The sequence below is a fragment of the Xiphophorus hellerii genome, chromosome 4, assembly GCF_003331165.1.
Source record: "Xiphophorus hellerii strain 12219 chromosome 4, Xiphophorus_hellerii-4.1, whole genome shotgun sequence".
Taxonomy (NCBI): Eukaryota; Metazoa; Chordata; class Actinopteri; order Cyprinodontiformes; family Poeciliidae; genus Xiphophorus; species Xiphophorus hellerii.
The window spans coordinates 27309560-27335413 of record NC_045675.1 but is presented as its reverse complement, the minus strand read 5'-3'; the positions used below and the strand labels follow the sequence as shown (position 1 = coordinate 27335413).

General features: G+C 40.4%; 1 pseudogene; it reads right to left on the bottom strand.

Moving 5' to 3' along the window:
- The window catches only part of LOC116719284 (immunoglobulin superfamily DCC subclass member 4-like), a 54312-nt pseudogene that overhangs the window by 10155 nt on the left and 18303 nt on the right, over positions 1-25854 (bottom strand).

Here is a 25854-nt window from a genome sequence, read left to right as displayed (position 1 = left end):
ATCCGCTTAAAAAAAATACAAAAAACAAACCTGCAGTGAGGTGGTAGTGCACGGAGTAGGCAATGATTTGGTCTTTGTGTTGTATTCGGGTTTCTCCCAGGAGAGCAGGGCCGTTTGTGCTGGAGTACGGCGTAGCAGTCAGGCGGCTGAGGGCGGCTGGGGAGACCTTCCTTTCACAATGACCGTCAGCCTGGCAATGGCGCCAGGCTGTCCCAAGCCCGTTTTCAGCGATTGCACTGATAGTAACCTGCGTCCTCCAGAGCCAGCTGGTTGATGAGCAGGACCCCAGGGCTTTGCACCTTCATTCGCCTGAAAGATCTAATGGGTTGGCCGTTCTTCAGCCAGTGCAGCACTGGGAAAGGTTCCCCAGAACTGTTGCACAGAAACCTGGCGGTATTCCCCCTGGAGAGGGACACAGACTCCGGGGGCCTGAACAATCACTGGAGGGGCTTGTTTAAAGAAGAAAGTGGAGAGAACCCTTAAGAGTTGCAGCTCGAATCAAACTGCATTTTTAAAGAAGAGCTTAAAATCCTTGTTATGCACACACAGAAGAAAAATTATTATTTTACATTCCACTCTTTCAAAATATCATGCTTACTTGTTTGGGACAAAAATGCATTTTTGAAAGTTTCCCCATTTAATTAATGCTTTTAAATTACATTAGGCTGTTAATACGTGAAGATGCTGATGGGGGACTATCCTCACTCACTTTATCTCAAGATAAAACTCAGCATTATTAAATGGTGGTGGTGTTGTTGTAACATTACTCTTACCAGCAACGCGCAACTCGGCAGCAGCAAAAACAAACTCTCTAGTTTTGGGCTTGTTGGCTCGGCAGACGTAGACGCCGGCATGGTGACGCCCTCGTGTCCCTAATCACCAGGTTTGTGGCAAAGACGATCACGTCTGTGGAAATGGGCTCTCCGTTCTGATCAAAAGAGAAAGCGATGTGGAGAATCAGCACAGAGAATAGCTGCTGGTAACTGACTGGAGCAGAGATCTTTTTTTTTTCAGTCTTATAAATGCCAGAGAAATGTTACGGAAAGGAAATGCTTGAAGAACACGGGACAGGATCGGATGGGAAACCTCACAAAGTGGCCAACAGGGGGCTCTCTGATTTTTTCTTAGACAGGGTTCGCAGAGATGTCTAGATGCAGTAATAACAACCACACTCTTAAAAAAAGCATGTGGTTATTTTAAGTCGTGGGTACTCATTCGTGACTTTCTTACCAGTTAGCATGTGTGCAAAGGAAAACATGTCCAAGTTACTGCAAACAGGCAAACTTACAACTTCTCATCTCATCAACAAAGTTTAAGGAAAGTGAATATGGTTAGTCTTAGGGGTGCTTAAGGTTTAATTTGGTTTGGTGTTACACCATGAAAAAGGAAAGGTCTAGCAGGTACTGACTCCTCGGGGCACTGAATGGACACTAAGCGGACTGGATAGGTAGCACCAGAAGCTGTGAATAAAATAAATTCTTTGAAAGTCCTACCTTCTCTGCTCCATGACACCAATGGTTTTTGGCTGGCCTCGTGCCACACACTCCATCACAGCAGGATGGCCGAGCACCACTGTGGCATTCTGGGGTGGCGCAACAATTACAACTGGGCTTGGGCTGTCAATGGAGCCTGTAAAAAAAACAATAGTTTATCTAGTTTTATATACTTTGGATGAACATTATCAGACTATGTTTGAGACTCATGTTCTTCCAACCAAGAAATGAAATTAGACCAGAGGATACTTAGCAACCCTGAACAGGAGCACCTAGTTTAGATCAACATTAGATTCTTTTTCTTCTTTTGCTCTTTCTTTGATTTGTTATTTTGTTTGTATTCCTTTTAATTCCTGTAAAGCACTTTGTATTGCCTTGTTGCTGAAAATGTGTTGTATAAATAAAATTACCTTTACCTTTAATATTGGAGTACACTTCAATGTAGGTATTGAAATGACAAAATCTCATACTTTAAATTTGGTGTGAAATGTTTGGAATGTTTCAGCCTAGAACTACTAAGGTAATCTAATTTAATATACATTTTGTCCAAAAGCTTTTTTTTTCTCCACTGGACATGTGAGATAACAAAAGAGACTTCTTCATTCAAAGTTATTTACTTTCAACTTAGCTCAACAGATCAATGAGCCACTACCTGAAGGCTGCTGAAACTGAAGAAACTGGAGAAACAGGAGGTGGTGTGTCAGTGACTATGACACCTGATAGTGCAAAGTATTTGGCCAGAAGGTCGAGCCAAGAGAAGATTACACAGAAGAATAAGGCTTTTCAAGGGCCCTAAAAGGTAAACCATTATATCAGGTCATAGAATGGTTTCAGTATCCAACGGAAGAACTCTACTCCTCCTTAGCGATATAAAGAATGCCAATCAACGAAAAAATGTCTCTACGCGTCTAATAAGCACTCGTTTCTTGATCACACCAAAGTCGCTAAGGTCCAGCAAGTGTTAATGAAAGAAATAATCTCGGCAAAAATGGTCTTGCATACTGTAAACACGCATTAATCATTGACATTACATGCAGCAAACCTTGGTGATGCAAAAGGCTTTAAGTGGGTCATGCTGCCTTTGCACAACTTTCTAGCAGAGGGTGCCTACAAAGTGATGCGTCTGATAGGTGTGGGTGTAGTGCACTGCCAAAAATAGAAGCCATAGCAGAAAACAGACCGAAGAAAAACAATAAAAACCTCTAGCAGTGCCTGTTCATGTCTTAGGTTTTCCTCAGCTTCTGAAGTATTTCAGTCTATTACTTCAACACAAAACTGCTGAAGCGTTCCTGTGGGTGTTGAGCTATTCCATTCATGGAACTGAAACGGAGCGAGGCGATAACATTAAATATGACAGAGGTTTAATGTAAACAGACAGCATTGCTAAGTGCCTCCGTGATGTTTTTTTTTTTTTTTTTAATGAAAGCAGCGAGCCATTTTCTTGAAAAACCTGAAAACATGACCTCTCTGCAGTTTGCAGATGAAGAGGTTCATTGATTCATGCAAGTCAAAGCACTAAATGCTTAACAAATCTCTGAAAGACACCAAGTGTAAGACTATTTTCAACACTCTAGTCTATTCCAAATCACGCTATTGATTTGCCTTGGTTTAAGGTAAAGAAAATCAGCACTATTGTCCCTGCGACAGAAAAAGCAACTGAAACATGCCTCGGTCTCTACCAGACTGTGGCACTTAACTGAAGGGAAGTGTCTTAGTAGCTTCAAAATTACCTCTCAACATATGTCAGGCCTATTTTGTCATATTTTGTCAGCCTTTACAAAAACGATGCAGTCAACAACAGCAGACCGTATTTATATGGTTTTTATCCCACCTACAGCAGAACTAACTTGGAGAACAAAATCAGCTGCGGCATGGTTCTGTGTTTTGTCACCTGAGAGTTCAACACATTCTCACTTTGTAACTGATTTTAGAGTTACACTCAGTCAAGTCAATCAAAAATATCCCCGAGTTCGTCAGGGATGTGTGCTCAGTTCTTTGCTCTTTACTCTGCTGACAAATGACTGAACTCCCTAATTTGTCACAAATCAACTCTTCAGCAAAGAAAATGGTACAACTGTGGTTTGGACTCATCAGCAACACTATGTGGATGAGTGACCGCTCTTTACCGGCAAATGTCCTTTTTATGTACGTATATTTTAAAAGTCTTTGCAGTAGGAGCAGAACAGATGTCAAATTCCTTGTTTTGTGTGCACAACCTTGGAGCTGATTCTGACATATTTGGAGTTATTTTTCCTGTCAGTAGTGATTTTTGCCCTTTGCCATGTGGAACTCCACCCTTACTGAGGTGAGAAAGGACGCATTGCTTTAGTTATTGTTCTGGGGTGTTTTGCGACATTGTGGATGCGTTAATGTAATATTTCTTTAGGCTAGCCACACCAGGAAGGTTCACTCCGATTGAATGTTTTCTTTATTTGTTGCTCTCACTGTGCTTTGAAGGAATCGCAAAGTCGTAGAAATGTCTTTGCAATCCTTTGTGAACTAATAGATGTGATTTATATCGTTTCTCGACTTCTTTGAGATCAGGGTGTATTTTGACATGTCTTACCCTTCCTCTTTGCCCCTCACACTGAATCTATTTAAAGGGATTGCTTGATTGTGTGAGTCAGGCAGTGATCAGGGTTTGGTGTGGACTAGTGTAAGTCATTCAAAAGATGAAGAAGGCAATTACATTTTACTCAGGGCCAGGTTGGTTTGGATAACTTCCTTTCCATTTAATACATACGATCATCATCTATGGTGTTGTTTGTACGTTTACCATCTTCTCTGGTACATTTTGAAACATTAGAGTGTGGCCAAAAAGCAAAAAAATAAAATAAAATAATAATGTAAATTTGTTTTAAACATCAACCTTTATTGTGACTGCCAATAGTTCACCCAGCTCACTCAATTGAGTAACCACAGGAGACTGAGATCTTCAGTAAGAAGAAAAAGCCAAGAACCTGATAGAAGATGAATGTTGCCAACGAACCCTTGCAGAATAAAGACTTCTGCATATTTCAAGCAAATATTGCTTGCAATATTTCTTGAAATATTGAAGCAATATTTCAAGAAATATTGAAGCAATATTTCAAGCAATATGCTTGAAATATTGCATATTTCAAGCAATATGCTTTTTCATATTTTCAATATGCTTTCAATATGTATTGAAATGTATTGAATATGTATGTATTGAATATGTATTGAAAGCATATTTTCAATACATTGAAATATGTATTCAAGCACTACATATTTCAAAGTAGTGTTGAAGGACAAGCAATTAAAATGTAAATGAATCCTGTATGTGACATCCTGATCGAAGGTAAAGCTTTGCAAATGAAATGTTTTTGATAAGAAACCATGCATCAGAAAGTCATTTGTCAAACAACTTAGTTTTAAACCCCCAAAATTATACCATATATAAATATAGCTAATAATCTTCTGCTTAAAATCTGACTTAAAATGAAAGGAAGTTGATCGACTGTAAAAGGAATCGATAGTATTTGAAGTGGAATATGTTAAAATTTGACTTCTCAGTTCATATGTCCTGTCTACATTTAGTCTAAATAATTAGCTTTACAAAATCAATTTTTATGAACCCCCAGGTGATTTAGGAATCAAAAAACATGTTATATTTTACTTTTCAATCACATTTACATTTTTTTTATTTTCTCTAAGTCAATTATAATTTAAAAGTAACGTGGGATTCGTTGAGGAAAGGTGGTTGTCAGAAAAATCTTACTTTCATGAATTGCAACACGGAATGTAATTGTAAGGTGATCTATGTTCTTAATTTGAGCTATTTCTATTTCAACTAACATAACAGTCCCGTTATTTCAATTTGATTATTTTGCTTACAGTGTTGTACATGGGAACTGTTGTTTTTGCACTCACTTTTGATATACATACAGAACCATTTCTTCACTACATTATGCAAAACAAAAATAAACAGAGGAAAAAACCCCCCCCCCCAAAAAAAAAAAAAAAAAAAAAAAAAAAAAAAAAAAAAAAAAAAAAAAAAAAAAAAAAAAAAAAAAAAAAAAAACAACTAAAACAACCAAAAAAAAAAACCCAAAAAAAAAACAAAGACAACACCCCCCAAAAAACCCCACCCCCACCCCCCCCCCCCCACACACACCCCCCACCCCCCCCCCCCCCCCCCCCCCCCCCCCCCCCCCCCCCCCCCCCCCCCCCCAACAAAAAATAAAGAAAAAGGAAAAACACTTGCGTTTAGTGTGACAATTCCCTGTATTTTGCACCATCAGCCTTTACGCCTATTTTCATCAACGCCCTTTGACTTCTTCACCTGCTCCGGTTTTGGACATGGCTTGAAGAAACCCAGCAGGTTAACACTACCCCTCAGGAAACTCTTGACGCTCAAGTTCTTGGAATACTTAGCTGATAGTCAACAACTCTCTAGGTATCGTTCTAACACCGCATAGGTATAGAAATAGATTCTTCCATTCCAGAAGGTTAGTATTTGAGGCAGCTGACACAAGAACAATTTGTTAGACACAATTTTGATTTGAGGAGCTTCTTAATTTTAGCTAATCCAAAGTCTGTTATTAACCACCAAGTTGTCTCAATTAATCATTATTACAGTGACATGAAATGATACATTTCAGTTTAGTTAGACTTGTATGCAAGGTTTTTTAAACACGTTCTTCAACAGGAGACATTTGCACACATTCCCTTGTTATTTGGTAGTGTTGTCATTAAACCACTTTACAAATAAATTTCAAATATAATTAAGGTCACTTTCAATTGGAAGTTTTAAATTCCTGAATTATGTTTTAGCTATCATTTCAATATTTTAACACTATGATCGGTGAAACAATTTTTTTTATTAATTGTCACCAACTGAAAATAGGAAATGCTTAGTCTGAATTAATGTAAAATTGAGTATGGCTCTTTTGATCAAACATATGCAAAAACATCTGGTTTGAGCTGCATGAGGCATCCAATTTCATTAAACTGATTTACTTGAACTAATCTCATTTTAAACACGCAATTATTTTAAAAATCATATCCCCTGGTAACAGATACTACAACACACAGCTACCCTATTAGATAAGCATATCACGCTCCCTGAATAATAAAACCAATATGTAGTTTATAATTGTATTATCAGCATGCAACCTTTCTTGTAGTGCTACATTAATGTGATTTACTTAGATGGATGACCTCCCTTGTGCCACAGTGTGAAACCAGAGGGCAGCTCTCTGAGGATCCACTGAGGTGAAGGTGAACAATTTCTCGTGAATCACCTTGAGACACGGCGCCAGGGACATGAAACGTCACTGCAACTGACGCAGTGTTGATGTTCAGCCTATTCAAGGAATAACATGGAGACTCAATCATTGCGTTTTTAGTGTTTCAGCAGTTTTATTAATCAATTATATTGACAATAATTGATATATCTGTCAGATGTAACTCTCGCATAAGGTTAGATATGATATCCCATAGGCAGATATGTTCCAGCAAGTGCTGACTGATAATTTTGTATTCTTAGTATGCTTTTCTTTTTTTTCCTTCCTCTTTCCTTGATTCTGTCGCCTCCCTTGCTGTGCTTTTGATTGCTGCTGTGTCAGAGACTTACTTGATTCCAGTCGTCTTATTTAGCTGCAGCCTAAAACGAAAAGCAGGACTCTCCAGCGGTGCCTGATTGTCCCCACTTGGTCAAGCTGCCCTAGCTCTCCTAAATGCAATATTTCAACATGGCATGTTTTTACAAGCTATGTTTCTTACGGTATCTCCTTTCGCTCTATTCACCTACCTGGATTTTACCCCGAGCCCAAGGACACTTAAAAGGAAAAAAAAATAAAACTCCACTTGAACCTGGTTCCCTATTGAAAAACCGCAAAGCGGAGCAGCAGACCTCACCTGTTGTGACAGTGAGCCTAGCTTCGCTGCTGATGTTCTTCCTTTCAGAATTGGATGCCACGCAGCGGTAGAAGCCCTCATCCTCTTTAGTCACCTTCAGAATCTGCAGCACCCCATTAGGAAGAGAAATGAACCTGTTGCTCCAAAAGGAAAGCAAAAAAAAAAAAAAATACAGAAAGAATAAGAGAGAGAATACAATAAATGACTTAGTACACTGATCCATGAAGCAGCAGGCTGATGAACTCTACTGTTTTGTAGTTTTCCAAATTGGTTTTTTATGAAATAGAGATTTGACCTGACAGGACTTCAGTTACTAGCTGTACACTAAAACAAATTAACTGTGTGTTGGTCTCCCTTTTCTGGTGAAACAACCCTAACACATTGACACATGGACATGAAGATGTACTGCTGTGATATCAGGCAACAAGATGTTGGCACGTTTGTCCAATGAGTCCCATTGGATTGATACCAGGGGAAAAACAGATTGAAGACCTCCAACCTGTTGTGCTTCTAATTAAACCCTTTTTCCCCCCTTTTTGGAAGGGTACCTTATCTTGTTGAAAAAGGCCATCTGTGAATGTCATTTGAATGATAGGATGCGCATGATGTGCAATACAATGGATTAAAGCCGTCATGGAGTCCCAGCAGAACACTGCCCAAAGCGTCACTCTACCTCTGTGGGCTTAACCTTCCTCCTATACAGCATTCTGGCGCCACATGGTTCCCAAGTTAAGCAATGCACATGAACCTGGGTTATATAAAAGCAAAGCAATTTGAGCTACAGTTGGCTGCTGGATCAGACCACATGAATCAACCTTGCTACTTGGATGCAACATTGAGCCTTGGCCCGTCATGAACCACTGTTCCTTCCTTGAACCAGTTCTGATGGATTCTGACCAAAGCAGAACAGGAACAGCCCACAAGAGCTGCAGTTTAAGAGATGATCTGACCAAGTCAAAGTCTTATGCTCGCCCATTTCTTCTGCTTCTACCTCATCAGGTTCCTGGAGAAAACATTCAGGAATGTTAAATAAATAAATAATAATTAAATAAATCCCACCTGCTAGCAGGTGCATTATCAAAAGGTAGGTGTTATTTGCTTCACCTGCTTACAGTTAAGAGAATAACTCAAAGTAAATAACAGAAGTTCTGTGTTCAGGTACAAGATTTAAATCCTATAGAAAAATTCTGGTGGCGCACACGCACACACACATCACCTTTGGAAGTGAAAAAAAAAAAAAATCAAGCCCAAGATGATTTATGCTGCAATCCAGCGTATTGGTTTTTCAAAGACAGAGAACATGACCAAACCATGGCTACTTTAACGGATGCAAAGCGGACGTGAGAAAAGTTGAAAACAAAGAGTGACTAAGGAGAGGCTGTGAATAGGACAAGCAAATAATAAGAAAAGATTAACATGATGAGCAAAGGAGAGGGTGAAGGTTAACAGCAATTGAGGACATGGAGATAATACCTAAGAGATGGCAGAGGGTCTGAGTGAGAAAAAAAAATCACCTAAAAGCAAAAGGTAACAAAAGCAGAAAAAGGCCTCTGTTTCATCAGCTATCCTTTGACTGATTTCTGCGAGAGACCCATTAATACTGCCTGGGGTGGGAGAGCCACACTGCACCAATAAGACGTTTTAAGCAGCAAGCTGTGTGGAGGTCATGCCGCGATATAGCCGACATTAACAGTTCAATCTGCGTAATAAGACCGAAAAGAAATTCACTGACCCCAGGGCCACAGCAAAATGTCTATTTCGCTAAGCCATAAATGAGAATATTTTTGAGAGCCTTGGCGAGGGAGGTCTTTTGAGGAGTCACACATTTGAAGTTCTTTATACATCTTCTTTAATTTCTTTGAGCACACAGAAGACTATTACATACATGTTATGTTTCCACAAGAGAAAGTCCCTCTTAAACATGTCGCTTTAAAAACAAGCCCTGCTCTCAGATGTCCCCATTTATGCCGGTCCAGTTTTTGACCAAGAGAAAGAAAACAAATCCTCGACTCAGCTTTTTAAAGGATTGTATACAGTGTCACGGCTACACCACCCTAACATTGAGCTGTAGTGATGGAAAGAAACACGACTGTTCAATAGGAGCAGACAGTTACCGAGCGTCAAAGATGAGTGTTTGTCTCGTGAGGTCACATCACTGCCAGCAAAGACGTGCACAAATGTATAAATGTTGCACGGTAACATTGTCTTGTTTTCACTAAGGTCGATCCCTCAGGAAATGTAGATCCACATTAGTTGCAACGATCGTTATCATACTCTTTAAAATATGCTTGCTGATATTCGTCATTATTACTGGGGTATGATACCCTTTTACTGCGGTATCAGCAGGGAAAAACAGCAAAAGGAAAAATATAAAACACATATTTTACTGCGTTTTATTCATTTTTTATTAAAATCTGAATCTAAAAAAAAGAATGTACCCTGCATTTCAGTCAATTTCGTGGAACCTTTAGTTGCAAGTCGTTTGTGGTTCGTTTTTTGTAGTTTTGCACATCCAACAAAAATGTCAATTCGTCTTTGAAGAAAAGCTCTGCCTCTGTCTTGAGAGCAGTTTCAATGTTTTGCCATGAATTCTCAAGTGGATCCAGGTCTGGACAGTCAACGATATGAAGCTAAACAATTTTGTTGTAACTTTGGCTGTACGTTTACTGACACTGTGCTAAATGGTGGATCTCTACACCTGTCTTCGACACTACCTGAGCCTCTGGCAGAATCAGAGTGAAATGGTCCACCATACTTTTTCAGATTTATTTTCCCCCTAAAGATTTATAAAAACCTGGACTCTCGTCCGTTGCAATTCAAAAGTATGTGCTACTCTGTGCTGGTCTATCGTGTAAAATCCAAATAAAATGTGTGACTGTAATGATACAAAATATTTTTTGCAAGGCACTGTGCATATCTCCTTTTACCAACAACATCTGCGTGAGAATATTAAATGCACTTCAGTCTAACACACAACTTACCTTGTCTCGTCAGTGATAGTCACTTTGTCTTTTTGCCATGTTATGACAGGTGTGGGTACTCCCTCAATCTGGCACTCAAACCGAGCAGAACCCCCAGTGGTCACCGTTTGTGGTGACGGCTCCTCAAAGAAGCTGGACAGACCTACACAGGGGAAAAACAGCAATAATGTATAACCCATTGAATGAGGTCAAACACCTATATAGGATCGATAATTGGTCAATTCATTGCCATGTCATTAGTTGGGTTAAAACGGCAACATGGTTTCAAACAGTTTAGTATCTCTTCAAACCATTTTGCTATTTCTATGACACAAATTATAACTCACTTGTCTTTGCAGAGACCTTTAAAAGTAACATTTTAATTTAAACAAAGAATACGTGTGCCTGAGGGGCAATGTGAAGCACCAGATGGCAGCAGTGAGTAAAGTCAGTGAACCTATGACCTGTTACCCCCCACATGCTGGTGGGGGTGAGAAGAATGAACAAACAGCTCCAAGTGTCCCTCACCACTTCAGCCCTAGTCCTGACTGCGATGAAAAGTACGGGGGATGGATCAAAAGAGAGAAAACACATAAAGAAAACAGAGGTGGGAGACCAAGGGGTTTGAAAAAAAGTACAAGCCAGCAGAGAACTGAAAACCCTAAACAAGACTGGCACAGATAATAAAGCTTCCAGTTAAACTCACCCTACAACGGCTTGTGAGAACAAACAGGGAGGCGTCCAGATGAGATACGCATTCTCAAACATTCCATCAATTTCAGTGACAGATTCTCTGTGTGAACAGATCTGCATAACCAATTCAGAACAATTTGTCAGACTTGATGTCAAAACTGTTCCGCGAAACTACGCATACAGTGTTTGCGAAAACGTTGGAGCTATATGCCTGCTGGCAGATGTTTTAGTGTCTCACAGAGGACATCTTTCAAACACTTAGGACAATACTCAGACATAGCAATTTAGTATTGTAGTGACCTCTAACATTCATTTAGTGACCTCTAATATTTTACACTATACTTTAAACATTGCATATATACATTTTACACATACAATACATTACAGGTGCTGCTGTTATAGTAACAACTTGTGAAGAGGACAGTGATATTCCTGATCAGTGTTGCTATAAACAATCTGTTGGAATAATTGGAAAAAAAAAAGATCATCAATGTGGTTTTCTTTGCTTCTATTTTTTATATTATTTATCAGTTAACTTTCCCAGGATGGGCCGACTGAGCAAAATTACACCAACTGCAGAGCAAGGACTCATCCAACAGGTCACAAACAGACCCCACAACAAAATCCAAAGAGCGGCAGGCCTCATTTGCCTCAGTTAGGGTCAGAGGTCATGCCTCCACCATAAGGAAATTACCTGCATGATAGCGTTCCAAGACATAAACCACTGCTCAGCAAAAAGAACATTAAGGCTTGTCTCAGTTTTTCCAGAGTACATCTTGATGATCCCCAAGACTTTTGAGGAAACAATCTGTGAACTCTTTGGAAGGTGGGTGTCCTAATGCATCTGGCGTAAAAGTAGCACCCATTTCACACAGAGAACATCATACCAACAGTAAAACATGATGGTGGCAGTGTGATGGTCTGGGACTGTTTTGCTGCTGCAGGACCTGAATGCCCAGCCAAAACACACCGGCATCTCCACCGCTTGATGGCTGAGGAAAACCAAGATGAAGACTTTGGGGTGGCCTGGTCAAAGTCCTGACCTGGATCCTATTGAGATGCTGTGGCATGACCTTAAAAAGTCCAACACTCCTCTACAGCTGGAAAAGACCCACTGCAAGTCATCACATACGCTTGACTGTTATTATAAAAACTGCATTTTGTGTTGACTTGTGTTGTATTTGACCCGTAAGTAAATAGTTTTTAAGGTCTGAAACAATGACGCATGGCAAAATGTGCAAAAAAAAAAAAAATCCCAGAAAATCGAGAAAGTGGGAAACTTTTCTTCACACCATCACATCCAAACAACGAATACATGTTCTAGATAAGAACACAAAACAGTTTCTATTAGTTTTTGCAGCAGTATGAATCATTGTTGCTTTTTCCGTTTCAAGAACATGTTTTGTCCTAAAACTAATGCAGCGAATCTCAGTTGCTATCACTCACGATTTATCAACATGAGAATCTCGTCGCTGATCACAACAACTGCTGGCGCTAGCGACACCCTGTCTGTCTGTCCGTTACGGCACTGAGAGACCAAAGTTTCTCGGTGTGTACACAAAGACCGAAGGACGTGTGGTAATGGTAGCAGAAGGGATCTGATTCATTTCAGAAAGATCCTGAGTTGTGAGCTTCAGAGGAGGCGTTGATGATTAACCCCTGACACATCGCTCCGCACCATGACCTAAATCCCAGAGCTCCGCACGATGTGCGGAACCGGCGCCTGACGCGATGCCAGACTGTCCGAGCGTGGGCGAGCTCGTGAGTCAAGGGGCTTTTGGGCAAAGCTGCTCTTTCCCTCACAGTGTTCGGTCCGCGTCGGTGCCTGCAGACACACTCCTTGTGTTTGAATTGGTGGATTAACTTTGTGTATCTCCTCTCTCACGGTGTGTGCACACGAGGGTGAATGACAGCAGATAAGCAAGGGTGCACAGCAGCAAATGTCAATGAAAAGAGAGAGAGAGGGGAGGGGGTTGTTCAAAGAGGGCCCTTTGCCCATATCGCAATGGGACAATGGTGATTGGCCGGCCTTCCACCTCTGATTCTTTCAAAGTATATCTGTGTACATCTTTTTTTTTTTTGTTTGTTGTTTTTGTAGAATCTCAGAATTTGAGATGAAATTCCACAGAAGATCCATCCGATACCCCAATGATCACCCACGTGGTTAACGTCTGACACAGAGGTAACTTTTCATTGACATTCTCACAATAAAGGAAACATTCCAAAACACAGCTATAAATTAGGATGGATTTTTAGGCATCCTGTAGTCACACAACTTATAAAAATAAAAAAAACGGGGCCAAATTTAGTTAACCCCTTTTCTTTTTCTTGTCTGTCTTGACTTTCCCCCCTGCTCTCTCCCGCTGTCTTTGTCTGTCCCTCTCTCGGTGCCCCACTCTTCGGCCCCTCGGCTATCAGATTGCAGCGTTTTTCCCCTCCCCTTGTTCAAGCAGATAATTCCACCCGTGACCTCTTTGCTACCCGGCTCTAGGGCTGAGATTGTGAAAGCTCATCAAGCATACCTCCAGCCTGGACGGGCTATTTGTAAAAGCTACCATGGAGCATGTGCAACTCGGTCAGTTCGGACACGCAAGAAGGAAAGCCCTTCAACGCTGCCAAAAAGAAGATTTTTAAAAAAAATGTCTCCTTTGCAGGACCGCGCAGGTGTAAGTTTTGGGAAAAAGATAAAAAAAAAAAAAAGGCTGTATTGACTTGTAGAAGGACATCATTAAATACATTGGAATTTTACAAAACTGTCTCATAATTACCGTAGGAAACTTAATTACTTCATGTTCAACAACCACACTGTATCTGGCCTTGTTTGTGTTTATTTCCCTTCTGTAAATAGGCTGTCTGCTGTCTTTGTCTACACACTGAAGGAGAGAAAAAAAAATCCATCGCTCTCAGAAACTGTATTTACAAAAAAAAAAAAAGGAGAAAAAGTCCTTGTCCGTCTCTATGCCTTTCAGGGACAAGCACATGAGTCATGCTTACACGGCGACTGCGAAACCAGAGCAGGTGGCTCTCCTAATGTGTTTTCACAGATGTGATCTCTGCTACATTCTCTCGCGAAGACACCGGGGTGGGAGGGATGAGGAGGTCTGCTCGAGATCCGACGACCGGGCAGACCTGCTTCGGACTCCCTCACATCCGACGCCTCGTTTCGCACTTCTGGTTCGTTTCAAAAAGGTTTTTGCAGAGAACTCTTCATGCGCAGACTGCAAGATGCACCGACGCTGTATTCACGCTCCTTAAATTACGCATGTTGTCACAGTAAAAATCCACAAGTCAATGTATTGTACTGCGGTTTTACACAATATGCCCTACCAAACACTTTGTGTGTATTTGCAAAGTGAAAGCAAAATGTGACGCTTTTATTTATTTAGAGGAAAATGTGATATTATTTGTATGGATTTGAATTCTGTCCCTTTAAACCCGATTCCCCTACAAAAAAAATCCACTTGAACTAGTCGCCCAACGTCATCAGTAAACAGTATTGGACTGTAAAAGGCTTGAGATTTGGGTGGAAATTCATCTTCCAGTATGTTGAGAATACTCTCAACATACAGTCAGGAGGTTACAATGGAATATTTAATATCTGAGCAATTTCACAAGTTACACTGGACCAGTCAAAGTCTACACCTAAATCCAATTGAGAATCTTTGACAAAACTGGAAAATTACTCTTTACACACACTCTTCATTCCCCCCACCCCTGACTAAGCAGTTAAGGAACTGGCAAATGAAAAATCAGCCTCTACAATGCTAAAGCTAGTGCAGATGAAGACCAAACAATTTGAAGCTGGATTTGCAGTGAAAGAAGATTCTACAAAAATATTCCCTCAGACAGGATGAGTACGCGTGAATGCCGCACACTATTCAATATTTTTTGCAGTAATATTTATTTAACATATAAATCTCTGCTGCCTTTTTTGGGGGGTGGGATGGTTAAGCATAAATAATTGTATTAAAATACATTGAAGATTGAAACTGTAGCTTAACTACAAGGGGGTGTGGATCCTTTTGCAAAGCTCTTTCATTATGTTAGAGGCTGGAACTCTCCAAATTCTCATTTGCTTTTTTTCCCCCACCCGTCTTAGCATTTAATCCAACATCTCCCCCACCCCCTCCCTATTAGTACTTTAGTCCTTATTGTTCCCCAAAGAAAAGATCCTCATAAATAAGCATGCAGCAGCTGACAAAAGACAGGAGATCCACAGTGGATGGTGTCTCGTCTTACACAAAGCTAATGACTGAATAAAGAGCAGAACTCGGGAGTCTGAGGGAAAGTCAGTTCTTCGGTCAGACAAAAACTTCCATCTGTCCCCCTGCAGCTTCATATCACGAACTTCCGGCTAATTGAAAAGTGGCATGGCTTTGTGCGAACCTGTGGGGTCGAGAAACACGGTCGTCCTTGAAAGAGCAGAAGAAGAAGGCACAAAGAAAACGACTTTTTCTCTACACGCTAGGGAGAACAAGTGTCCGACTGCAGAGGACAAGTTATTATTGATGCACAGATCAAAAGGCCAGTCATCAAGAAGCCAGAATCCTTTCAAAATGCCAGGTGATGAGCAGATCAAATACCTAAATGTCAGATTTTTTTATAAACTGAAACACTGAATCAAAAACTGTACCACTGAGCAAGACTGTGACACAAATGAAGTTGCGTAGAGAAGGAGCACCATGTCTAGCTACTAATGAATACACGCTACTTGTGCCACATAAACCTTTACAAAATGACTGGTAAAGCTGGAACCAAAGGTTGTGTGAATTTTCCACTTAAACGTACGAGATTCTCCCACTTTGTTTTCTACAAGTTGATAGTAACAAAATTGTTTCCAATCTGACTCATTGTGCGCAAGAACTTCCATAATGCCCTCCTCTAAACAGCTGCATTGCAACTGTTAATCATACCAAAATGCCAGATGCTTGTACTTCTAACTTACAGTCTAAGATCACAATTAGAACTGCCTAATGCAGTGGTTCCCAAAGTGTGGGGTGCGCCCCCCAGGGGTGGCGCAGTGTCATTGCAGGGGTGGCGCAGGAAGCGATATGGATGAATGAAAAAAAAACAACAGTTACACAAAAGTGTTTCACTGTAAAGATAGTTTGTAGTTTTGCTGCAACCTGAAGTCTGAAATAAACTTTAGTGGAGTTTGAAAATAAAATATGTGTACAGGTTTATGTCTGGTTGAACAATGTGTGTGCCCAGTTGATTTTTTTTTTCTTTTTTGGGGGGGATTTTATAGTAATCCATGGGGAGGGGGGGGGGGGGGGGGGGGGGGGGGGGGGGGGGGGGGGGCAGAAAATCTTTGGGAATCACTGATCTAATGACATACTATATATAATGTGCCAGATCTGAGGCTCACATGACACTAAACGTCCTCATTTAGTCACCACTGCTAACAAACACGTTGAACCAGTTGTCAAAATCTGTCAAGCAAGTTATGTTGTATTTAGTTTCTTTATCATTCTTTCCTGAAAATGTCTCTCAAATTGAACAGTTTCTCTCAAGTGGACCTCAGCTTTTACTGATGAGGAGTGTGTGAAGAATTAATTGTGACCAACGATCAGCCACTTTTCCACCGTCACTCAGAGCTCAATCCCTTGACCCCGCAATTAGCAAGCCTAAATATTATGCAGTGACGTGCGGACCGGGGGGGGGACCCCCTCGTTTTTCGCAGGGGCGAAATCCGCGAAGTAGGAACCTTTATTTTTTTACATTACACAATGAAATATTCCATAATACATTGAAACCAAAGAACAAAACCTTTTTACAGGCCCAAACATTTGTTTAACAAATAAAAAGTACTGTATACACTTTTTTTTTTTTTTTACAAATAACTACTGTACTGTAAAATAATAATTTTAATAATAATTTTAATGAACTGAAAGCAGATTCCCGTGCCCGAATTGCGGAGATCAGCGCCGCCCCACCGCAACCTGAGTTATTGGATTAGAACGGGAGAAAATAAAAAATGATTATGAAAAAAAAAAAAAAAAGTACAGTGGGACAAATAGTGACTCCCGTGTATTTCACTGCTCTTCTGACTGAGCCGCTGCATCCTGACTCCGCTCTGTAGCGGTTTTTTCTTCTAAAGCCTGCGGTGCAGGTGTGTTTTTTCGAGAGAAGAACATAGTTATCGGTTGTTGTTGTCGCTCTTTTTTCTTCTGGGCAAAAAAATTCTTATAAACCGACATGCCACCATCGATTATGTTAAATTTGGCAAGCTGTTTTACGTATGTGTACATATTAAACCGCAACGTTGTTGACACACAGGTAGAGGAGAAGCGGAGAAACTGTTTAGCCAATCAGAATGCAGAACACAAAGCACGATGCAAATCCGTGAAGCAGCGACACCGCGAAAGGTGAACCGCGAAATAGCGAGGGTTCACTGTACTCCGATGTTGTTTTGTTACTCATTCTGCTGCAAGTTGGCTCAATTTTGACGCGCAACACGTAACCGGTAAAATCCGGTTTAGGATTTTCATAATAAAAGATCCGGAAGTAGTTCATTATTTCTTGCGCGGCCCGGTACCATTTGGTCCGCGGACCGGCCCGGTGGTTGGGGACCACTGCTATAAAGTACCTAGTTTTCATTTAGCTTAATCAATTCTGATTATTTTTCTTCAAAATCGCTTAAGTTTCGCATTTTCCCATTCAAACGCTCGGAAGCGAAGCCGGTGAGGCAGCAGCGAGTTGAGTCTCACCTGGGATTGATCAACCTCTCACTAACTGCACTGGCTGCCACTCTACGGGAGCATGCTCCTCCAGTCTGTACATCTCCGATAAAAGGTTAAAAACATTTAACATATGAACTGATTTTCCATATTTTAGCTTATGTATATAATGTACAGTGTTTTTGATTGAGTTAATGGAGTTATTCTACGGCGGCAGCGCGGCTATGAATGGCATGTAAAGGGACAGTCTTTTTGCCCTCCAGCATTGTCCGCATGCGCAAAATTTCCTTATGAAACAATAACATGCAGGGGGTCTATAATGTAAATATGATTATGATTAAGTCAGTGCCTCACCAGCTACCAACCTCATGAGCCTTATGAGCAGAGTAGGATGTAGTGTGTGACATTTTAGTTTTAGGATTTGATAAAGCACTAATTTATCAAACAGGAATTGTACAGAATGACTTTTACATGGAGACAGACAGAATTCACCTACATATCAGAGACCAGTCATTCAGAAGTGAGTGTGGATTGGTCTACTTTATGCATATTGCTCCACTGCTTCCATATAAATATAAATGGGCTGAACTTATATAGCGCTTTTCCAACAATTTTGAACACTCAAAGAACTTTACAGTGGAGTCACACTCACAAGCGCACACACATTTATACACTGATATGCAGATTAGTAGGCAACTTGGAGTTAAGTGCCCAAGTTGCACGCATCAACATGTGGAAGCTGGAGTCGAACCTACAACCTTCCAATCACAAGATGACTGTTCTTCCCACAGAGCCACAGTCGCCCCCATGGTGTGATTTATTGGATTTAGAAGTTACAAGCCAAAATACATTAATCTGAATTTTGGTGTATTGTTGGCAACCTTTGACTTTGACTCCTAATAAGGCTCTGGTTTCAAAATAAAGTAATTTAAAACAAAAGGCATTCATATAAAGTTTGGGTTAAGACTTTGTAGAACAATTATCAGCATGAAAGCCATTGTGACTTTGGGACTTTCAATGGTTTGTGCCACTTTTAATTGTTCTTGGTGAAATGATACATAGTAGTTTGGCATTCAAAAAGGACAAACCCACATCGAAACTGTTTTCGAATGGATAAAGAGGCCTAAAATCAACCAAACACAACTCTGCCTTTCTTGCACTAAGTTTTAAGACAGAGTCCAGGTCAGAAAACTGGTCAATTTGAATGATCTCTGCTATTTTTTATGAGGAAAAAGAGTCAAATATCCAGCTGGAAATCAATCAGAAGCTTGTTGATAGCTAGCTACATCAATCAATTCAAGTGTGTGCATCCCGTTCCACCCAGAAAAAAAAAGAAAAGAAAGACAAACACAGTTGAAAAGGATCACTGGAGTCTGAATAGAGCCAACAAACACAGGCAGACAGACATCATGTAATGCTCATCTGCAGACGGGACTGAGCCTCAGCCTTACATGAGCTCAATTACAATCTTCAAAATGACAGCAGAGTGTCCTGTGAATTGTGCGACGCCTACTTGCAAGCAGCACGTTGACAGTCCGGCTGGTCAGGACTCCGATGGCGCTGGCACTCACACAGCTGTAGCTGCCCTCTACGTTCTGGGGAGGCTGGCTGTCTGCGGAGGTGGGCGACAACAAGAGGGATCCGTTGGTCAAATACTGCAGGCGATCTCCCGGCGCCTGTGGCAGGATCTGGCCATCCTTGAACCAGGTGACATTGAAAGGAGTGTCGCTGGACCCCAGGTTGCAGTCCAGCAAAAGTGGCAAACCTAGCTCCAGAACCACATGGCTGGGCCCAGCACCACAGCTCAGTTCCACTGAAACAGGCTTTTCTGTGGAAGACAGGAGGAGAGGAAAAAAAGATCAGTTAACTAGGATGTACCATGAAAGGTCTAAGACAGTTTAGCTTTATTTCGTATGACTTTCTACAAGGATCTCTCAGAGTATGTGAAAAAGAAAGCATTTTTCCTCACTTGTCCAGCTTCTTTTACTATGTGATAAATTTGGGCAAAACATCATACTTTGAAACATTTTACTCGTCTCTGCAAAGTTGGCAGCACGGATGGATTTAACAGAACATTTATAAAACGGGCCGTTCTGAAATAGAGCGGAGACCGTTCTTGGAGGAGGATCTTTAAAACTGAGATTGGCACAGCAAGAGTTTATTGGCACCGCTGGTAAAGATCTGTAAAAAAAAGCATAAATAAATCAGTCTTTCACTGCAGTGGGATAAAATGAAAGACCAATTTCTAAAATGGGTACAAACTGGGTAAAAAAATCACATATTAAGAAATAATTATTTCTGACAAAATCACAACTTCCATAATTACAGACTTTTTCTACAACAATCATTTTTCCAGTATGACGATAATTTGTCACGATTGAGCAAACATAGAACAGGGATCTAGGAACCTGTTCTGTGTTTCTCTCTAGATTATTATTTTTTTCTCCATTTCACATACAGATTTCCTATTTTTTAGTCCTGGATCCTGTGACGGCCATGATAGAAAGCTATTGTTTTGTCTTTTGATTTGGCCCTATGTGTAGAATCATAAAAGATCCACTTACATAACGCTACACTCTCCTATAAGGTTCTCAAGGTCTTTTGAAGAGGAATGGGTTCACTGCATCAGCATCACAAACCCTCATGAAAACTTAACACTGCTTTTCTACATATTTGTTCTCCGTTTCCAGTAAGCCCAGCCCGAAAACTTCAGTCTGTTTCATCTGACCAAAGTTTAAAGCTCCGGTGAAGTTAGGCAAACTCCAAATGTTTACGCTTTAGACGGGAAGACAGAAACGACTTCTTTCTGGCATGCTTCGTAGGCAGCTGGCTGGCATGTAGACAGTGGCTAATGGTTGTTATGGCGACTCGGTGACCTCAAGACACCTCTCTCTTTGCAGCGGTTCCCACACAGAACGCTTCGGAAATTGATTTCAACTCCCTTATCGTCCCGATCAGCAGAGAGCTTGTGCTACAAATGATGTGACTGGGTTTCCTTCCAAGTATCCTCAATTTAAATGTTGCTTTTTGATTATTTAAAGAATAATTAATTTATTTGAGTCGTACACAGTTGTGTGAGTCGTATTCACAGAGTCGTACATTTTAATCCCCAGGGACTCCTCTACAAACGTGTCAGTGGTTGCGGCCATCAAGTTACATTTTGGTCACTTCATGTTTTGAGGCTCGTGTTTGTGTTGTGTGGCATACCGAAAGCAGGCGTTACTCTAGTAACCACAATCTTCTGGTGACTTTACCATGTAGTCACTTTTCCTTCAAGTTTTTCTTTATTGTGCATCTTGAAACTACCGCAGTACTTTTTTTTTTTCGGAGTTCAATATGCGCTAGCTGAAGCTATTTGGGCGCTTTTCTTTGAATCAGAAACAATTGGCTGAATTATTTTTTTGGTATAGCTCGCATTGGCTTGGTTTCAACATAATCCCAAATTTTCCACTTCTCAAGTAGAGTGTGAACGCAGCATATACAGTCATTTCCAAATCCTTGGAAATCTTTGTGTTCCTTTTTCCCGGTATATCAAGTTCATAAACCTTTTTCTGCAGAACATTTGATAATTAGTTTACTCTCTTCAGAAAGGGCAGACAAGTGAAAGTACATCCCATTATGTGATAATATAGTACATTAAAATGCTAATCATCTAAATACAGTCAGCATAAATTGTTGTCAAATGCTGATTGATGTTTTGAGTTTGCTGCTGGATTGCTTATGTATTTTAGCAACTGTACTGCATGGCTTTAAATAGACTAATCACTGTTCTGAGGACAATTGATAACTTGAAAGTCAGCATCCTTTGCCATGCATTATGCATAACATGCACTTTGTAAAATGCATGAGACCACAGGATGTAGTTCTCATGCTAACCAAACAGTAAAGTGAACAAAAGTACATTTATCATTTCTTAGAAAAGGATACAACAGCAAAAAAAAAGTAAAAATTATGAAAATCTTGAAAAATGTGTGCTGGCTTTTTGTGAAGTTGGCCTTATGTTGATTTGTATAAATCAGATAAACTGAATACAACAAGAACATTTAATCTCAGAAGTCTTTTCCCCTTGACTCTGGAGTGCAAAAAGAAAGTTCAGCTTTTCTCAAAAGAGCTCTTCTAACACAAAACCACTATTTTTCCCCAGTCCTCATTTTGCAATCATTGGAAGGTCATCGTTTCTCTTTCACTGCTTTTTTATGTCACAGCCAAGGTTTTTTTTTTTCCCTTATAAATTTTAATTTTAATGTTTTACTTTGCCTTTGCACTGACATTTGATAGCATTATACAGTGACTTGCCTCACTTTGCTCTGAAATCACTTTTAACATCCTGGCCTGAATTGCTTGACAAAAAGAAATATTATTTTGTCAAGCAGCAAGATTCCCTGACAAACCTTAAGGCTTTTTACAGTGTGTGGAGTAGTCTGATGGTTAGTAGCCATTACTGCTGAAGACATTTTTGCATCAGTAAAAGCTCTGGGTTGTTAACACTCATTCCCTCCTAAGGGAAGGTTAGCAGAAATGTGTACCTGGGATGCAAAGGAAGGAGAAAACAAAGCAAGTGCTCAAGCCTTGGCAAATTTGAACAAGAATCTCATTGCATCATTTTTCCAGGAAACATCTAATGCTGCTTAAAGTTTGTTATAGCTTGTCTTTGGTTCTAAATTGGCAGTCACACTGTGCAACCACTCAAACTCAGGACTAGAGATTCCTGTCGCAATTAAAGATTTTGAAGAATTAAAGATTGCTCGACTTCTTTGCCTTTCTCAATCGGAAAATCATCCTGAAGAATGTTCCTTCTATCAATTACAATTCCTTGTTTTATGAAACAACTTGTTTGGATGCACCTTCGCATTAAAACGGGAGTTGACGTGACCGTACAATTCTTCCAAGGACACAAGCCAATTGTGCACAAAAATCTAAACCCGTTGCTCTGCTGTGTTTGGAACAACTGGCAGGCTCACCAACATAACCCCACACAGGCACACAAATGTCCAAATAAACAACATAAGCTGAACAACTGTAAACTATTAATGTCTGCCGTATCCTTCTGTTCTGAACGGTTTTGTATTGAATTGGTTTACACCGCTGAAGTCAGCTAAAACAGAAGGTTAATGTCTAGCTGGCTGTATGCTACCACCACTCCAAGAAAAACTGTTTTATTTTCAACCAGCTCACAATGATATGACATCTTTCTACAATAGGTGAGGGAGCATCAGGTTTTGCTTTTGTCAAATATTTATTGCTTGCACACCTGCTGAAAACTGCATGTTACTCAGATTTAAATGTTTGGAAATGATGTGGTATAACACGTCTTGTTACGTCTATGAAGCATGTAGAGCACTTCTATGCTCTCTCATTCTGAATAGCGCATTTATGTTTTAATTAGTGGTGTGGAATTTGTTGCAGTTTTTTAGTGCGAGAATGCAGCGTGCTTCTTATGCAGTCATACTCTTAATTTATTTCTATATTTACAGATCAATTGATACGTTGGAAGTGAAGCTTTAAACCTCTATGAGTTCTTTCAGGTAAGTCATATTTTCTTTTTTACTGAACTATTTACTAAGCAGGCCAAGTTATCCATTTCACCTTCAGTTTCAAGCCTTCTGCATCCCGAGTGAACCCTCATCAGTTCAGACACAGCGTCCGGACACCATATCATGCAGCGGTGTGCCGCTTGTGTGGCATAAATTGCGTCTGGTAGATTCTCCAATAATGTTTCCAAATAATTATTTGACCATCTGGCTAATCTGGTGATTGAATTGATTATTCTAAAATTGTGCCAAAGCCTAATCTACCTATTCTACTGTCTTTTTGTATGGAAATGAAAGGCAGATATGCAATAGCATGAAAGCGGTATGAGCTCAGGGAAGCATCGTCGAAGTTAACCATTGCGTTTTGTCAATCAGCGTAGAAAATTCTGCGTTGCATGATGTCATGTCTTTGTTCCGACGACAATCTAATCTGAAAAATCACTTTTATAGTTCATCTTTAAATTGGTCGACTTTCACATACACACGGAGCAGGTTACTTCCAGCTTCCCCATCTCTGCCGACCGACTAATTAAGTTTATGGGAAATGGAATTCTTCCCTTGATTAAATGAGGCCTGACTCCCCACCATCACCTCCTGATGAAGAGGTTGTGCTGAGTGAGGCAGCTGACACATCCACACATATCTACACTGAAGAAGAAGAAAAAAAAGCTGCTGTACAGATGCATCAACACACCCAAAGAGCAAATGCAAAAATCAGTCAAACTAAAGACTTGCACATGAGAAGCATATTAAAGCTTCTATGTAGCTGGTAATGTGTTTCAACACAGACAGAACACCCCTGACGGCTCCTTGTATCCTCTGTTCCATTTCTAGTAATTAGGTCTCATTAAGTCATTAAAATGCGAACAGCGATTTACCGCAAGTATGTTAAAAATAATTCATAATTAAATGAAAGGCGAGTATGACTCTGTATCAGCCCTCGAAGAGGAAATAAAGGTGTGATTAAACAAGAGGGGGACATTACAAAACTCTTTTCATTAATAAAACTTGCCACTTTTCATGTTATGATGTCATTATATTCCAGAATAAATCAAACAATAGGGAAAAAGCTATGAAGATTTCCTGAAATGAGGTTCAACACAATCACCCGTCCTCTGCAGCAGGATTTAAAAGACCAGGCATGTAAATCTGACTCCACATTCATGTGCGTCTGCTCCAGGAGTATTTGCTGATTTGAAGCCAAAGGTGTTCACATGCACGGTGTAGAGACCAACGCGGACCGACGCCGACAGATGTTGTAACGCTGACGCAACAGCAGCAAGCGTGACATGAGGTAATGGTGCAGTGAAAGGAGGAGAGGATGTGAGACATGGTCATTCTGCCAGTTTTCTTCACATATTGTGTCTGCTGGGAAAACTGAGCTGTTGCAACAAACGGCAGCAGAGCACAACAAAAACAACAACAACAACACAAAAAACACAGGTGATCCAAAACAGATCAGGGTGGAGCAAAAAACAAGTACTGAAGCATGAGAAGACAGAAATACAAAAGCAACACAGAAGAAAAATGGGCAAAAAAAAAGTATTTTATTATTTGTTTATCTACTGTCAACTAATGAGAAAGCAGAGTCGGTGTGTGTCATTTAAAATTCAGCCTCAATACAGCTGTTCTGTGAATGCCTGAGAGGTTTGTTCAGTACAGGGATAAAAGTCGGAGAGAGCTTCGGTGCTCAGTATCCTGAGCCGCCAACCTCCCATGGAGGACTGCTTAATCCGTCATCCGAAAACGAAGAGTATGACACAGGCGCCGCAAACCTGCCAAGACAAGGCCGTGCACCTAAACCGAAAGGGCCAGCAAGGGGCGCATCACGCAGAGAAACAGCTAAGAGGCTCACAGTAAGTCTTGATGAGCTGCAGAGATTTACAGCCCAGTTGGAAGAATATCTTCAGCTGCTCCAGAGTCGGGTAATGTACAAAATGGAACAAATTTTTTTTTTTTTTGTTTCCTTTATTTAACCAGGTAAACCCCGTTGAGATCTAGATCTCATTTTCAAGAGGGACCTGGGCAATTGGATTCGTACAAAAAAAAAAAAACAAAAAAAAAACCCATCACCCATAAACTGTCATTAAGCATATTTAGGTGATGGGAGGAACAGTTTGACACCTTAAGAATTGGCTTTGGTCCAATTTTGGACTACTGTTCCCAAAATAGACTGTGCTAAAATCAGGAAGGGTCTCCCGTACATACCCACAAGTTAAATTGAGGAGCGTATGCCGGCTTTGTAATCAATATCTGAAGACACGGGCAACATGATCTGCAGCTAAAATTGCCCGTGAGTTCCCCAAATGTTTTGACCATTCATAAAACTTCAGCGGTGGATCCCTGTCGAAATAGTTGCAACAAATCTTGTTTGTTGCAAATGACTAGATTTATCTGTAACATTTGAAATCCGTCACCCTCAAACATTCCTCTCTCCTCTTCCCAACCTCCCATCCCTAAAAACAAAAAGCATGCCATGTTCAGGACTAGTGGCTAATCTTCTGAGGGACCATAGAGATCAGTCTACACTTCCTGTAGAAAGGAGTTCCTGGCTTGGAGAGATATGCACAGCTTGCTGTGACCAGTGTATAATTCTACGTATAGAAAACTATTTCAC